At 44.0% G+C, this 17,936-nt stretch overlaps 1 protein-coding gene across 1 annotated transcript in view; it reads left to right on the forward strand.

The window, feature by feature from the left end:
* Nucleotides 1–14,197: 14,197 nt before the first annotated feature.
* Nucleotides 14,198–17,936, forward strand: part of DENND4C (DENN domain containing 4C) — a 76,557-nt gene continuing 72,818 nt past the window's right edge. The window contains exon 1 of the mRNA XM_075411568.1: nucleotides 14,198–14,338. The gene's annotated coding sequence lies outside the window, so the exon portion shown is untranslated. The remainder of the gene's footprint in view (nucleotides 14,339–17,936) is intronic.

The raw sequence follows: 17,936 nt of genomic DNA on the forward strand, positions 1-17,936 counted from the left end.
TTTTAAATACCTTCTTATCAATACCGCATACATCAAGAAAAATATTGCAGAATCTTTACAAAAGGCTATAGTATGAAGGATGGTGGGAGGGAAGAGCCAAGAATTCTTCAAATTATTTCCATGGAATACAAACAAAATAGATACTTAAACAGCAGCTCTGTCTATGTATAATAAGCACAAATGTATTTACAGAATTTTGGAAGGAGTAGCTGTAATTTGAAATATTTTCCCTTTCTCTGAAAAAAACACACTATTGTTAACACATTAGAACCTGTTGTGCTTCTTCCCACCACTATATGGAAGAATAAATCCTATAAACCACAAATCATCCGCTTCCTCCCCTGCCTCAGTACAGTTATATATTCTGTGGATTACAAAAAAAAATAGGACATTCGCATTTCACATTACACCCTGCTATTGTAACTGTATCTGTGTGCAATAACTTTCTGCCTACACAAAGCCAATGCAACATTGACGGGACACAACACATTTAAATCCATTTGATGTGTCAAGACCTTCCAGGTCATCAATTTTAGCTTGTTTTCACCATTAAAAAATCCACATCAGAAAAGTAGGTAGGTAGATAGGTATAGTAAGGTCCATAAGATAAGCAGGTTTATCTCAACAGATATTTTAGTGCAGCAATCCAGACACAAGAGGAATACATAAGATCCAATCCAATAAAGTGCTTAAACTTTCATTTAACTTAAGTAATACAGGTAAACACATTGATTTGGGGGATTTCACTACTGTACACACATGCTTAAATCCTCTCTGCCTCTGTGGTATGCTTCCTTTAGAAAACATGATGGTTGTAAGGATTCGCTACGGATTAACACATTGTATTAAAACACTGTGATACACATTTCGTGTTCCATAGAAGATACAGCTTGACAACATCCATAATTAAAGAAGCCTTTACTCTTACCAGTTTATTGCTGAACTTTTGAAAATATTTTCAGCTTTTTAGCTAACACAGAAACCAATTTCAGTGTCTGAAGTTTCGCAAGAGCAGCTTAAACAAAAAGGCCACTCTCTATCAGGGAAAACTGAAAGCACATCAAAACCAAACAGAAGTGGGGACAAATTGATGGAAAGAAATGAAATCAACTTTTCCATTTACAGGATATTTAGCTCCGCCTAATGGTCAGAGAGGAAAAGATTTTCCTGTCCACCTCCTGTTTGCTGTACAACCACTGTTTGAAGACAACTGAATAGGGTAGATCAGAGCAATAGACATCATCATATCAAAACAATATTACTACTAGGACTGAACAGCAACAAAACCCAAGAAAGACCAGCAACTTTACATCATACAATCAACAGCTAATGGACATTTGCTTTCCTTGGAGCTATATCGACGGCTAGCATGGCAGTTTGCAAAGAACAGGGCATGCTGATTATTACTGGATTTGTATGCTAAATAATAGCAGAGACCCTTAGTGGGCAAAGATTGGTATCACTTGAGGGAACTACATGAACTTACATTGGTGAACACCTGGTCATCACATTTTGCTTTACTTGCTGAAGCTTTGTTCCATATTGTACCAGCTTCTTGTGTAACATGCATTCTCTGGATAAAAACAAGTAGTCCTTCACACATGCCACTCAAAGCTCCGTGTACCAATTCATTAGGTATTTGCAGGTGGGTTTTTTCACCAGGCCTGAACTTGGAGCATAGATCATATCAGGCCAAGTCAGTGACATGTGGTGAATATTTTTTACATAGATATACAAATTCTGTATTTGCTCCAATGCATGTAATGAAAAACATCTTTCTTGTAAGTTTTGAGAAAAGAATGCGACGGTATGTAGGGTTGCAGAAGCTGGATTCTTATAGTAAGTAATTCAGTTCAAAAATTCTTGTGAACGTTGCAATAAGTAAGCTAAAAAATAATCTCCCAAAGTGCCACAAATTACTAAGGAAGGTTTGAAATACTTTGTCGTTTTCAAAAAAATAATACTGTTCTCACACCTATAATACCTGAATCCATATGCACCATATCTTCACTAAGATACATAGAATACCTTCAAGAGTGGTAGACCTGTATGGAAAACCTCTTACTACTACAGTAGCTTCTATCTTGTAACGTGCCTCTGCCTCTAGATACTAAGCCTAGATAGTCTAGATAGATCTAACTCTAGATGCTACGTCACCAAGAACGGGTAGGTTTGGTCTTTCTGTGAAGGACCCGAATAAAGGCTGAAATGTGATCTGACTTGTTTAGTCATTAGCTCCAGGGAGGGGTAATTCTGTCCCAGACTTATGCAAAAGTGGGTAACCTCTCCATTTTTCCCTGCTTGGTAATTTGATGGGAGATGAACATGGGTGACACAATTAAGATCACTCTTGCGCTGCTATCTAATAAGAGAATATAAACAACAACTACTAACATACCACACGATGCTTCAAAAAGCATTTTATATTCTATTCTGTTAAACAGGATTATCACTTAATGCTCATTCTAGCTGCAAATACCACTACTTTCTTTCCTTCGGAATTTATATGCACTTTCTATTTAAAAACAGAAAGAAAACCAAGAGGAGAAAACCAGCATTAGATAGTCAAGAGGAACGAGAAGACCTTAGAAACAGATTAGCATGTGCTAACAGAAATTTTTTAATAGGCATGCAAAATACAGAAAATGTTTTAAAAATTCTTAGTTTGTTCAGAATTGAGGAGAAAGCTTGCTGTACCTAAATAATAGCTACTCCAACTAACTTTTTATTAGAACTCATTGTCATTGGCATCACTTTACAGATAGGCTGTTCTGCAAAATTTTGTAGATGTTTAAAAGAAAACCAGTAAACTCACAATGGAAATACATGAAAGTATGGAATATACAACACCAGTTTCTCACTAAGATAGTTAGTGATGCAGATTCTAATTACACTAAAGCACCTTCATGTCTTTTTTAACAGTATAACGAACCTTTCTATTCCTAGAATTTTGCAAATAGGAAAACTCTTTTTGGAAATGTATGTATTTTAGTGCACGAATAAGTAAGTTTAGACTTCAAGATACAGTACAGAACTATTCTGAAATCAAGATTACTGTACTTGTATTAAACTGTCCATATATGCTTGTGATATAAAGGAACAGCTTCTGTTGGTGTACAATAGTATCCAGTTATGAACCTATAAGGCTCTTTATCAAATAGTAATCACTCCATCATTTTAAATATACTCAAAATAAAAAAAAATGAATGTACAATTAATAGTTTACACCTTTCATGTTTTAGAAGTGCCAAATACTAGATTTATATAAAGTCTGAGCCCTGATCATACATATATTAAAAAGAACACATGACTACCACTGTACTGCAATAACTACCTTAGAAGTTATATATCCACAGAATGTCATAGAGCAAGTGACATCAGTCCATGCTGTCAGTTAAATCTAGCTACTCTAAGCCTGTTGTGCTTGGGGAACCCCTATTATCAGGCAGCTATTTCTGAACTAATTCATAACAGTGTATTTAACCAATGCTAACCATACATTTATTCCTGCCATTACTTATTTGATTTGTAAAATAACATTTTCTTTCAGGCAATTCAAGGAAAATCTGGGTTTTGTATGTGTTTTAATTATCTCAGACTGAAACAAAGTCTTTGCAGGGTTTTGCAAAGTTTCACATATAAACCCATGTAGCAGTTAAATGAAGTCTGAAAACATGGTTTTAGCAGAGAAACAGTTTTTTATTTGGATCCTAAGTTATCTAGTTAGTCAATAGCAATGTAAATTTATAACAATACTTCGCACTTTTGATGTGTTTTTATCGTGATATCTCACAATATTACAGAAAATATTATTTATACAATATCACATTTAGCATAGAGAGATTAAGGAATTTTTAAAAGCTAACTTAAAAGCCCAGAGGAAGAAGTAGAAATACAGCAGCTGAGTGTATTTCTTGCACCTTTGTGATATGCCATGCCTACTAGATCTTGCTGTTTCCTGAAAAGATATAAACGAACAGCATGCATCTGGAACATAGCTGCACATTTCACTGCCAAATAGCACTGATTTGATCATAGACCTAGCCTGTCTGTTAGTTACGTGATATGTAACAAAGTCGGGAAAGAAGCGGAAAACTGTAGCAAAGATCCACTGAAAAAGCACAACGAGCAGTTACTCTTCAGAAAAAAGCAAAGAGAAATGCATGGAGCAAAGAGAACACAAACTTCTAAGGTCATGACTGAAACCACCACCCGTGGTAAATTGCAGAGAATTCTATTTATTTACTTCAGAAAGATGAAAGGCTGACTCACTCCTCAGCTAATGACATAAACCTTGGGTAGGGAGATATCCTACCTCATTCCTTACTCATCTGATGCCAGAAACACGTTACAAGGCCATTCCCCCCAGCTTTTACAAGCAGGAAATACGAAACTTTAACAGAAAGATCTCTGGGAATGCTGCAGTCTTTTGTGTTCAAATGAAAACACCATTAGCTGAGAAAATAAAAGGGCTAGGTGGCATTCATCCAGCTAACTGTTTACCTGTGGAACCCTGAAAGAGGATCAGTTCTGTACTTTAGGACTCTCCAACAGGATCAAATGTTCTATTTGTATGTACAAATCAGCCTCTGCACCCAGTCTATTTTCACATCTGACTTCCCACCCTTTTCCCTGTAAAGAACTTCTTAAATGAAAAAAGGAACTTTGAAAGGAAAAAAAAACCCCAAACACATACACACCCATTTGCTGTATTTACATATGCTCTGGAACATGGTACCAAACTACATTATTAGCACCGAGTGATTATTTTTCCCTTTGAGGGAAGGATCTCTGGTAGGTGCTTCCTGGATTAAAACCGTAACAGTGGACTTAGCTTCTAAGTCTGCTCAGCTTCTGAGTTCATTGGCCCCAAATGTAAACTGTTATGTTTTTTTACAGAAGCCTGAACTGTCTGGGAGGCAGCTCTACCTGCTGTCCCACACCTCTGACAGTATTTATCTACTTTCACAGTAATTAGACCGCCTATGAGTATGCAATCACTTTTCAGAGCTACTTCTGGAAAGAATCTTTAAGGTGACTGAAAGGAAATGGGCAAAGAATCATAGAATCGTAGAATGGTAAGGGTTGGAAGGGACCTTAAAGATTATCTGATTCCAACCCCCCTGCCATGGGCAGGGACATCTCCCACCAGACCAGGTTGCTCAGAGCTCCATCCAACCTGGCCTTGAACACTGCCAGGGAGGGGGTATCCACAGCTTCTCTGGGCAACCTGTGCCAGTGTTTCACCACCCTCATGGTGAAGAATTTCTTCCTAATATCTAATCTCAATCTGCCCTCTTTTAGTTTAGAGCGGTTCCCCCTTGTCCTATCAATACACACCCTTGTGAAAAGCCCCTCTCCATCCTTCCTGTAGGCCCCTTCAGGTACTGGAAGGGTGCTGGAAGGTCACCCCGGAGCCTTCTCTTCTCCAGGCTGAACAGCCCCAATTCTCTTAGCCTGTCCTTGTAGGAGAGGCACTCTAGCCCTCTGATCATCTTCGTGACCCTTGCTGATGCCTTTCTTTTGCTAGCAAAAGCATTTGTGAAGCCACAAGAAAACTAAACCTATGGGGTTTGTTTTTGTGTTTTTTTTTTTTTTTAATATGTTAATTGCCTGGCTTTATTTGCTCCACAAGAACATGAATTGTCTTGCCAGCATAAAACAGTTAAGAAGAGAACTCGGAACTAGGCACTAGGATGTGATGGAGGCCTCCTCGATTGGCTTGAAGTGTTTGTGGAATCACAACATGAGTCAACAGGTCTCAGATTGCATTAAGACATCTGTCTCTGCAGACATACTAAACCTAGTCTTCATTAGCACGTAGCCAAAGATCCTAGCGTAAGAACTGTTTAACAGGAAGCTTTTGCCCTCACATGTATCCACACAGAGTGGGATGGCCGAGGACATGTGGCTGTCACTGAAATTAGGTAACAGGGGGTAACAGGGAAGAAGTGGCTAGAGGAGGGGTAGAGTCAGAGGACAGAAATGTAGTGGGAAAGTTACAGTCAAGCAGCAGAGGACTGTGGTTAACTCTCAGGGAGAAAACCCCCCAACCACTCACAGGAAGGAGTAACCGATGCCATGCAGCTCCCAGATGCCTCGGTTCGTACTGGAAGACACTCACAATAGCTCTAGTTCCCAGCCACCTCCCCGCTGCCTTCAGAGAAAGCATTTTGCACTTCCCCAGTGTAAGAATTGTTTCTTCTCCAGTTCTTCAATGAAAACAACAATATAGTGATAATATTTATGTTTACTTGCCTCCATTTCCTTTTCTGTTGTGTTCAGTTTTCTAGGAGCACGCTCATTTCCAACAGTATCTGTGAGACTTAACAAGAAACATACTATTACCACTAAAAAACCTTTCTGCATCTACCTTTCATCTTTCAGGATAGGTAAAATCACAAATGAATTTTGCTCAGTGTTACGAACTTCTTATCAGTCCTCACAGGACCAATGCAAGGCTCGTTGGTATTTTTTAAAATAAATGAGCTAAATGATGGAGTTAGTCATAGATGTCGAAGCCAAGAAAAACCATTACCTCATATTGTCTTCTTTAGACTACACAGGAGTAAACAATGCTTCCCAGAAAAGCAGCCAGAAATTAAATATCTACCATTTTTCAGTGGGTTATATCAGTTATTATTACACGGTAAGGAAATATGTCTTATTTCACATCTGAGTTTGTATGGCATTATATTCCAGCCATTATTTCTTACTGCTTTGCTCTAAATTAAAAAGTCCTATCTAGTCTTTGTGAAGGTACTTACTTATTCAAATCAAGTTAACCCAGATCTTTTGATAAGCTAAGCAAGTTACGATCTTTTAGTCTGTTTGTAAGACCTCTCCTCCAGGTATTTTCAATATATTCAGCTGAAATCGTAGCATCTCTAAACTAAATGTATATCTATTATCTCTAACACTGTCCTTTTCAGTATAAAATACTAATAGATATCTTGGAAACACAGTATTGCCCAAGACCACCAACATATTCTCTTTAATATGAATTGCTAGGATATTCTCCTTACCTTGACTGTTATTTTATGCATCTATTACACACATTATATAATGTGCTCACAAATGAAAGAGAAACCAAATCAAGTTCATAGTCACTTTGCTGTCATCATTGTATTGCAAAAGTTTACATGGAACAAAAATAGTTGTCCACGATGACTACTATAACAAAAACAGTGAAGACTTAACATAATGCAAATTTCAGGGTCTATGGTACTGAACTGGTTACAAAAAAATGAGTTTCCTTGGAAAGGAAATTTAAAATGAGGTTATGTTACTAAACGCAGCCAGTAAGACCTAGGTAAGTATGTACAGGTCATAAATCACGTTAGATAGGTGATGGACAGACTGAGTCAGAATAAACCGATCTAAACTTTAAAACAAAATTTATGTTCAGAGGTATTACTATTAGGATAGGATCAACTATCTCAGCAATTACAGGCAGATCAAAACACACACAAATCACAGACCTAAATGCACTTACAAAATGACTGTCTTTTGGGTGTTTTCGCTGGTATGGGCTCATCAGTAACGTTCGACACGCAGCAGCACGTGGAACATTCAGTTGAGTAGAGCGAGGTGCCTGTTGTGTAATAGCAAAGAATGGAACCTGATATAAAAAAAGCCAAAGCAAATCCTAATAGCGAAGACCAGGCAACAGAGAGTCTTTGCAGAAAGAGAGATTGGAAGGATCTTGTACTTACTTAAAAACTCATTTTCTGTGAGTTACCAAAACCAAGAAGTACGATGCTCAATCCTTTTTAGCAGGAGTAACCTCTCTTTTTCAACAGCTGAGGACTCACATAAGAAATAATACTCCAGGGAATCATAAGCATCTTGAAAACAATTCTAAGACTCATTATCTTCTGGTCACAGAGAGATTGTAAATGAAAGATTTTAAAGGGAAAGGGAATATAATATTTCCAGAAAAATAAAAATAGAAAGCCTTAGAAAGATAAATATTTCAAAGAATCCTTCCATGTTTTATGCAGAGAAGATTAAGATAACTTTTAAATTAATAATTTTAAAGTATTCCTGAATTTAGACCAGTATTTTAAGCAGCTTATGTTAATTCATTAAAGACGTCTGTGTCACGGTTTAAAGCAGGGCATCAATAAACGGAGTGACAGATGCTCTCTATTAACCCCCACCCTCCCACCAGAGGAAGGGAAAAGGAGGAAAAGGGAGAGAGACTGACAAATTGAATATTAAAAGTTTTACTAATAATACTGATAATATTAATAATAAGAGAAATAATGTAAAATATACAAAGCCGATACCAAGTTTCCCAGAGTTGGGTGCCACCAGCATCAGGAATTCCTGGACTGGACTTTCCAGTGGGCAGGAACTGGACTCAGGAATGCACGGATCGCCGTCTGGATCGGGATCGCAGGTAGAACAACGAGCAGGGTCCACTTCAGAAGGCAGCCATGGACGAAGAGAGCGAGACCCCAGTGATCCCCCAGCTTTAACCTGCGTATGACGTGTGTGGCATGGGATACATCGTTGGTCAATATCGAGTCCTGTCCGCCCCTCCCCGTGGGTATGATGCTTTACAGCTCCTCACTGGCGGGACTTATGAGATCTGCCGGTGACCTTGGCTGCTATAGTGATAATTATAAACAAGGGCCTTTTTCTGCATTCCTTTCCTACCGTTAACTCAGTGTAACTATAAACATTAGGTGTTATCAGCTTTGGAGTGGACAGTGTCTGTAAAATATTCAGCCAGTTTCAGAAAAATGCAGTTACTTAGAACTTCGCTATAAGGAAGACTCATTAAAAGAGAATCAATTTTATTTTAAACAAAACCAGGATAGTCTGTATAAAGGAAAGGATCCTTCTGTTCCCCTGCTGGTGTCTATGAAGACCTTTCCAGCAAGAAGAGCAGGTCTAACCTAGGTTTTGATCTCATAACACAATGGCAACTAGAGAAAACTTGCAAGAGTGGATTGAACTCCAACACTTTCAGACAAAATGGTGGTTTTCAGATAGACAGGTTTGCTGAAACAGAGTTGTCAGTTATAGTCACATTTTTATTTAAAGTGAATCAGATACATGTTTTAAGCTGAAGCTACGTATGACAATGACTGTATGTTTATCCTGTCTCTGTACACCACCGATTAAACGATTAAACCTAGAAAGAGCTTGTGAATCTTCAGTTTCCACCCTGTATCATACAGTCTGAGCGAATAAATTGTGAAATAATAACCAGCTGCACAAAAAGATGAAACACTTGAACTCAGAGCTTTCTGTGTTATACAACTATTCAAAAGTAAACAACCATCAGGATCTTCCACCTACTACAGTGACAGCATTATTTCAAGCAATTTTTAACAGATCACGATTACCAGAACTCCTGGGGACAGCAGGCAACCATCCCTTTGTTCATTTTCATTCACAGAGTCATAGAATCATAGAATGGTTTGGGTTGGAAGGGACCTTAAAGATCATCTGGTTCCAACCCCCCTGCCATGGGCAGGGACATATTCCACTAGACCAGGTTGCTCAGAGCTCCATCCAACCTGGCCTTGAACACTGCCAGGGAGGGGGCATCCACAGCTTCTCTGGGCAACCTGTGCCAGTGTTTCACCACCCTCATGGTGAAGAATTTCTTCCTAATATCTAATCTCAATCTGCCCTCTTTTAGTTTAGAGCCATCCTCCTTTGTCCTATCCCTACACACCCTTGTGAAAAGCCCCTCTCCATCCTTCCTGTGGGCCCCTTCAGGTACTGGAAGGGTGCTGGAAGGTCACCCCGGAGCCTTCTCTTCTCCAGGCTGAACAGCCCCAACTCACTCAGTCTGTCCTTGTAGGAGAGGCACTCTAGCCCTCTGATCATCTTCGTGGCCCTCCTCTGGACCTGCTCCAATACATCCATGTCCTTCTTATGTTGGATTCTCCAGAGCTGGATGCAGTACTCCGGGGGGGGGGTCTCATGAGAGCAGAGTAAAGGGGCAGAATCACCTCCCTCGACCTGCTGGCCACGCTTCTCTTGATGCAGCCCAGGATACGGTTGGCTTTCTGGCCTGCAAGCGCTCATTGCTGGCTCATGTTGAGCTTCTCATCCACCAGTACCCCCAAGTCCTTCTCCTCAGGGCTGCTCTCGAGCCCCTCTCCACCCAGAAACTTGTGTTTCGGATTACCCTGACCCACGTGCAGGACCTTGCACTTGGCTTTGCTGAACTTCATGCGGTTCACGCAGGCCCACCTCTCCAGCCTGTCAAGGTCCCTCTGGATGGCATCCCTTCCCTCCAGCGTGTCAACCACACCACACAGCTTGGTGTCATCGGCAGACTTGCTGAGGGTGCAGTCAGTCCCACTGTCCATGTCGCCGACAAAGATATTAAACAGCACCGGCCCCAGTACTGACCCCTCAGGCAGAGCACTCGTCATTGGTCTCCAACTGGGCATTGAGCCATTGGATGCAACTCTTTGTGTGCATCTGTCGAGCCAGCGCCTTATCCAACGAGTGGTCCATCTGTCAAATCCATGTCCTTCCAATTTAGAGACAAGGACATCATGCGGGACAGTGTCAAATGCCTTGCACAAATCGAGGTAGATGATGTCAGTTTCCCTCCCTTTGTCCACCAACGCTGTAACCTCATTATAGAAGGCAACCAAGTCGGTCAGGCACGATTTGCCCTTGGTGAAGCCATGTTGGCTGTCCCCAATCACCTCCTTGTTATCCATGTGCCTTAGCATGGTTTCAAGGAGGATCTGCTCCATTATCTTGCCAGGCACAGAGATGAGACTGACAGGCCTAATAGTTCTCCGGGTCTTCCTTTCTTCCCTTTTTAAAACATTTTCGTTATCCTCCTTCTGGACAAAATTACTCCATATGTCAATTCCAAAAGCCAGAGAAGATGAAATGGTCTCTGATGTCACATCCATAATGGATATGACTGTGGAGGAAACTACAGAAATAAGCAATGAAATCCATCAGCGGTTATGCAGAAGTTATGAAGGTCTCAGTCAGGAATCTGTAAAGGGAAGGTATTTCTATTCCCAAGGACTCAAACCAAGCTTATCACGGTCTCACTCTGCATAAATCCTCACCTGTGCATGTCAGAGGCACCCAAAGCAAACAAATTATTTGCTCCAATGAGGCTAAAGGATCCTGAAGATGTAGGTTTGGCAACTGTTGACAAAGCAAAGTCAAGAACATTCTTGGAAACTATCTGAACGTCCCTCGAACAGAGTTTTTTTGTGCTACTGTTGGGGCTGATGTAGCTTGAGAGCTAGCATGACTAGGCCGCTTAAGCAAAACAGTTAGCATAACTGAACAGGCCGCTGGAAAGGACAACTAAGAATAACAATTGAGAAAGTTCTGATAGCGCACATGATGTGGGTTAGAAAAAACAAGATGTGTTCAAGGACGTGCAGGCGGTCTGTTGCTATTGGCGTTAGTGCATAGTTACCAATCATAAGGGAATACGGGGTGCGTGAACAGCGCGTGATTTATGTCTGTAGCCTATCCGAATAAGCGTGATCACGTGTGCAGATATGAAAAATATATATAACCACGCAAGCAGAGCAATAAATCGAATCGACTGTGCATTGCATCAGTGTGTGAGAGTCATTCCTGTCCCTGCAGGGATGCTGAAACTCGGCATGCTGCTCAGTCAGAAATTAAGTGGAACGATTTGCTATAATGTAAAAATCTTGAATTATATGTTTTCAGCATTAATCACAAGTCAAAACTCACAACAGAAAAAACACACTATTTTGGGTGCAAAGATCAGAGGTAAGCTCTCTGGGCCAGAGAGCTATAAAGCCACAAAAATTATCTGCCTTTCTCTTGGCCTTGTTCTCTCCTTTGGGCAGGTGGAATTTAATGACAGCATAAGCAATATAGAAAGTAAGTGCTATGAAAAGGATGGTCTGAATTTCTATGACAGCACTGGTGCTCAGTGACTTTTTGGGGTACGTTATTCAACTGACAAATTTAGAAAAAAATGCACCCATTAAAACATACCTTGAGTTTCCTAGTGGGTTAGTGAATTAGATGGCTTAGTGGAACAACAGATTGTTGTTAGAGCTGCTGTGAGGCGACGGAAATCTGCAGCTAGAAGGGAAGACACAGTCCTTATTTAGAATAGAATACAATAGAATAGAATAGAATAGAGAATATTTCAGTTGAAAGTGACTACAGTGATCATCTAGTCCAATGGCATGAGTACTCCAGGGCTGACCAAAAGTTAAAGCCTATGATTGAGGGCATTGTCCAAACGCCTCTTCAGCACTGACAGGCTTGGGGCATTAACCACCTCTCTGAGGAGTCTGCTCCAGTGTTTGATCACCCTCTCAGTAAAGAAATGCTTCCTAATGCCCAGTCTGAACCTCCCCTGGTGCAGCATTGAACCATTCCCATGCGTCCTGCCCCTGGATCCCAGGGAGAAGAGCTCAGCACCTCCCTCTCCTCTCTCCCTCCTCAGAAAGCTGCAGAGAGCAATGAGGTCGCTCCTCAGACTCCTTTTCTGCACACTAGACAAACCCAGAGTCCTCAGGTGCTCCTCAAAGTACATGCTTTCCAACCCTTCCACCAGCTCTGTCACCCTCCCCTGGAGGCATTCAGGTTCCTTAATGTCCCATTTAAATTGTGGGGCCCCGAGCTCCACACAGTGCTCCAGGTGAGGCTGCACAACGCTGAATACCGCAGGATGATTGCTTCTGTTGACCGGCTGGCCGGGCTGTGTTTGATGCGCCCCAGGGTGCAGAGATTTGCCCTCCGGGCTGCCAAGGCATGCTGCTGGCTCACACTGAGCCTGCTGTCAGCCAGCACCCCCAGGTCCCTCTCCGCAGGGCTGCTCGCTAGCTACTCCTCTCCCAGCCTATACTTGTGCCCAGCGTTCCTCTGTCCCAGGTGCAGATTGCCCAATGCTTCTATCTACCTAAACCCTCTGCAAGTCCTCTTGTCACTTGAGAGAGTCAACAGCACCTCCCAGTTTAGTATCATCAGCAAACTTACTAACGGTGCATTCAACTCCTGCCTCCACGCCGTTGATAAAAACGTTGAAGAGAACCGGCCCTAGAGTTGAGCCCTCAGGAACACCACTGCTGGCTGGCCACCAGCCACACGCAGCCCCATTCTCTTCAACCTCTTGAGCCCTGCCATTCAGCCAGTTCTTCACCCAGCACACAGTGTACCTGCTCATCTCACAGTTGGACCATGTGTCCAGAAGGACGCTGTGAAGAACAGTATCAAAAACCTTACTAAATCCCAGAAGAACTACATCTACCGCTTTCACTTCACCCACTAGGTGGGTGACCTTGTCGCAGAAGGCTATCAGATTAGTTAGACAGGATTTTCCCTTTGTGAACCCATGTTGACTGTGCCTGATGATTGCGTTGCCCTATAAATGCCCTTCAATAGAACCCAGTATGACCTTTTCCATAATTTTTCCCAGGTAATGACGTTAGACGAACAGGTCTGTAGTTCCTTGGGTCCCCCCTCATGCCCTTCTGGTAAACTGGGGTAACGTTGGCTAGCTCCCAGTCGGCAGGGACCCCCCCAGCCTCCCAAGACCTTTGGCAGATGATTGAGCGGGGTCCTGCCGTCACATCCCCTGCCTCCTCCAGCACCCTGGGACGGATCCCCCAGGCACCGCGGAGCCACACGGTTTCTGGTGACGCCGTGGCTCCCTTACGACGCCAGCCGAACGGACCCACGGCCTCTCCAGGGCCCAGGCGCGCCCCTCAGCACGTCCCCTGCGCCACAGCTTCCCACCTCACAAAACGCGCCGAGGGCTGTCCGCGTAACGCTGTCACCCACAAGTCGAGCAGCCTGGCCCGGGCAGGCGGCTGAGACGACCCGCCCAGCCTCCGACGTTCCTTTTATTTTCACTGTCGTACAAACCCGTACCTCACAGCAGCCGGGACGCAGCCAGCTGGGAACGGCGACCCCGCCGGCCCCGCACCCTCACCCCGTACCGCCCAGCCCGGAGCCACCCGGCTCCCTCTGGCCCACCGCCGCCCCTCCGCCGCGGGGCCCGTGCGCGCACGCAGGTGCCGGGGCCGAGGCGCCGCGGGCGGCCGCGCCCCGCCCGGAGCTGCCGCCGCCCGCGGGCGCCCCCTGGCCGCAGCAGAGGCTCCGGGAGCGCTGCGCGCCCGCTCCCTCGCCCGGCCGCCGCCTCCTTTCGGGGCGGGCCCTGGAGCCGCCTGTAGGCGTTTGCGGGGGAGAAAGTAACATGGTGGACGCTTCGTCCCCAGACAGGAGCGGCGGCGGGTCCGGCGGCTCCTGAGGAGGCAGCGGGCGCGGGGAGAAGCTCTGAGGCCGGGAGCGGACGAGGGGCGCCGGGGGCGGCTGTCGGCGGGAGAGCCGGCGGCAGGTGAGCAGCTGCGGGAGGGAGGGAAGCGGGGCGGGGGGCTGACAGGCGGGGAGCGGGCGCTGGACCCGGCGCCTCGTCCGCCTTCCACCGCCCCCGCCTCGGGGCGCGGCAGGAAGCCGGCGGGGGGGGGGTCCCCTCTCCGCTCCCCGGCCTCTTCCACCTCGGGAGGAAACTTCCTCCCTCGCCCGGAGGTCCGGGGTGTTCCCCTGGCGCCGGGTCGGTCCCCGGGAAGGGCTCCTTCCGTCCCTGCCCTGCCCCGGCAGCGCTTCCGCGCTGGGGCGAGCCCTTATCCCCGCACCGCGCGGGCCGGGGAGGCGGACGCGCTTTCCTGGGCTTTTAAATTTTAATGGCGATGGTCGCTGCTGGGCTCCTCGCTCGCCTCCGCCGCGGCCGTTCCTCAGGGAGCGCTGGGCTGGCCGGGCGGCGGCGCAGGTGGCGGGCGCGGCAGCAGGTGAGCCCCCCCGGCAGCTCTTTTCTTTATTTCTTCCATTTTCCTCTGCCTTTCCCTACTCCGGCTCCTCCGCTCGGCTCCGGCGGCCTGAACCCTCGGGGGGGGTGGCGGAGAGGCCCCCTGCGGGTTAAGGCCCTGGGCGCTCCCGGGGCTCGCTCCCCTCGGCCCGGGGTGGAGGCCGTGCGCGGCGGTGCCGTGGCTGTCGGGGGGGGGGGGGTGTTTGGGTAGCGGGGGTCGGCCCTCCTTCCCCTCCCCGGCCCTCAGCTCCCGTGGTGGGGGCAGCAGTGCTGGCCGTCGTGCTGTGTGTTGGAAGCTGGTCGTGTCGGTAAGGTGTCGGAGAACTGACGGCTGAGTTCTGCAGGCTGGAAAAGGAAGGAGAGGCGGCTGCAGCCGTAACTCTCCATCAGGCTGTGCTGTCATTTGGGGATGTCTGGTCTGTCTGTGCTGCGTGACCAGATAATCTGTGTAGTGACAAGATCTGGCGATAGGCTAGGGCCCTCGTGTGTCAAATAGGGGGAAAAAATATTTGCAGAAGCTGTCAGAAGCTTTAGATGTGGTGTAAACTGATTAACTGTGCCAGACGTTAACAATGCCAGACGTGATTTTCCGAAGTGTCCGAGCGCAGCTTAGTGTATTATTGATACCACAGTCTCAGAAAGGATGAACAAACTGAACAAAATTATATTAAATCTGAATTAGATGCCTGTTCTATACCGATCTTTCTAATGCGGTGTTCTCTTTTGCTCTGAAGCTGAAGCACGTTGCAAACACAGACTGTTGGGCTGATTTCAGACTTAATGCCTGTAGCTAAACTTTCAGATCTATGCGGTGGCTTAGTGTGTAAACAGACAGGACGTTGATCTTTCTTTTTTTCTGTAAGCTGTGTTAGTGTGACTTCTGTAGTATTTTCTTGGCTTATTGTGATGTTCTTAGCTAGGATGAATTTGAGCCTGTACATGGACATGTTAGTAAAAATAAAATGATTTGCTTTTAGTTGTTTTTGTTGGCTATTTTCTTATCTAGACTAAACACAAAGTCAGTAAAAGTTTTGCCATCATTTTTGAAGGTAGCATGTTAGAAGTTAAGGCAGTAAATGTTCTCTGTGTTCTTCGGGGGAAAAACATTGTGGTGGGATGCAAATTACTTCATACCTGTTTGGAAAATGAAAAGATTTTTATTTGTGTTTTCTGTGAAAAGCAGTCGTGACCAAACTTAAGTGACTAACCAGACCACTAACCAGACTAAAATATGTATTTCAAATGCTTGGCACAAAGGACACAAACTAAAAACAAATGAAAACTGTTGGATAGCTTGAGAATGTTTTTATTATAAAAGTCACTGGAAGTCTTTTTTTTTTTTTTTAAATAATTGGCTGACAGGCTGCTTTTTACCATCCCAGTGGATATGAAATGCTAATAATGCATTCCGTCTTGAGTGGTGCAATGGAAGAATTCAGTAGAAACCAGAATTGTAAATATTGGCTTGCCTACATGACTTCTGACTTCTATGTCAAAACAGTTACTAGTACACATAGACACTTATTATTGCTAAAATCTCAAAAACTGGGTACTTGTAAATTAAGATAGGCATTTTCTTAAATACTTAAGGATAAGTATAGTGTTATATTTGGCTGTTCCTTTTTAGGTTAAGGTTGGGCTTTCTGTAGCCCAAAGTCAATGTAGTGAGATCTTCTTGGGCCACGTCTTCCATGTTTGTTTTCTTGTTTGAAGATTGTGTGTGGGATTTCTTTCTGGTCAACTTTTCTATTTTTTTGAATGACAACCATCTAACTTGATGAAAACTGGGATATCCAAATGGTGAATATCATCCCTCTGACTCAATATGTATGAATTCTCATTTGGAGTAGCGGTGCAACATGTTGTTGAAATACAGTGCTTGAAATGCTGACTTTTTAAGCTTGGTTCTTTATTAGGTCTGCCTTTGACCAGCAGAGAATTGAATTTGGAATTCGACCTCAATATGCTTTAAGGGCAAAGAAGTTCCAGTGTTAGCCTTGATGCATGTGTCTGGGTTAGCATAGAAAAAGAATAGGAAAAAAGTCATGGTAGAATGAGATAGGAAAGGTATATTGCCGAAGTTGCAAGAGGAAGCTGAGGTAGTCTTTTGACTGTTTTGTATGATCAGATGTCTTATTTGTTAAGCTTTCAGATAAATTTCAATGGCAGCTGTAGGCATAGAGTGGTATGTGTAGAGACTAGCATGTTTACAGTCGTCTGCTTACTGGTTTCATGTAGTAGTGTCTCCTTTTCTGACTGGTTTAGACTTCTGACTGAAATAACAACAAAAAGCACCTGTAGCCTCTAAACCTGGCATCTTGTTGTTTAAAAGGTAGCTTGCACAGTAGAAATCTACCTGGCAGAACTTTTTCTTTTCCTGTGCTTGCCAGTCATCCCAAGGCATGGATTACCCGCCGTCAGCATGCCTCTTTCTTCAATAGCGTTTAAGATACTGAAGATCGCGGTGTAGGTGACCTCTAAAATAGCTCATGGGGATCATAGTCATAGTTATTAGATTGCTTCCGTTGTGACTTGCCAGATAGTTGTCCGTTACTGCTTATTGAAATCTGTAAATTGAGAATCAGTTTACAGCACTGTGCAGCATGAGACCTGCTTTCCTTCTGTAGTGCGTCAGACTGTAAACTGAAGTCTTTGGATTTTTTTGATCTACTTTTGAGCTTCTGTCTTGCTACAAAAATCATCCCCGTCTCAAAATTATTGCGCTCGATTTTGCAGAAGTGTGATGCTGCTTCTTTCCCATTGGATAAAAAAGTAGTGCTGTTGGAAATACCCCATGGCCACTATGATACGGAGCATGCTTTCGTTCTGCGGATTTGTGGAGGTAAAGGCTTGTAACTCTGATCTCTGTGTAAATGGTTGTTAGATGTGAAGTGAGTCAATTCAAGACTGTTTCTGGACTACAACACAAGTTCTGATGGAGTGTGACTGTTTCATGTTCAGTTATTCTTGTGACTGCATCTGTCACAAAATGTGCGCATAAAGGCTTACTTATTCTAAAGTTTCAGGAATACAGTTACACTGTGCTATGCATTCCAAGCTGGAAGAGAGCAGAAAGTTTTGTCTTAGTTAATATCTCACTCTAGTCCTTTGTTTCTGCTTAAGGCTCTTC

Source organism: Opisthocomus hoazin, chromosome Z, assembly GCF_030867145.1.
Source record: "Opisthocomus hoazin isolate bOpiHoa1 chromosome Z, bOpiHoa1.hap1, whole genome shotgun sequence".
Taxonomy (NCBI): Eukaryota; Metazoa; Chordata; class Aves; order Opisthocomiformes; family Opisthocomidae; genus Opisthocomus; species Opisthocomus hoazin.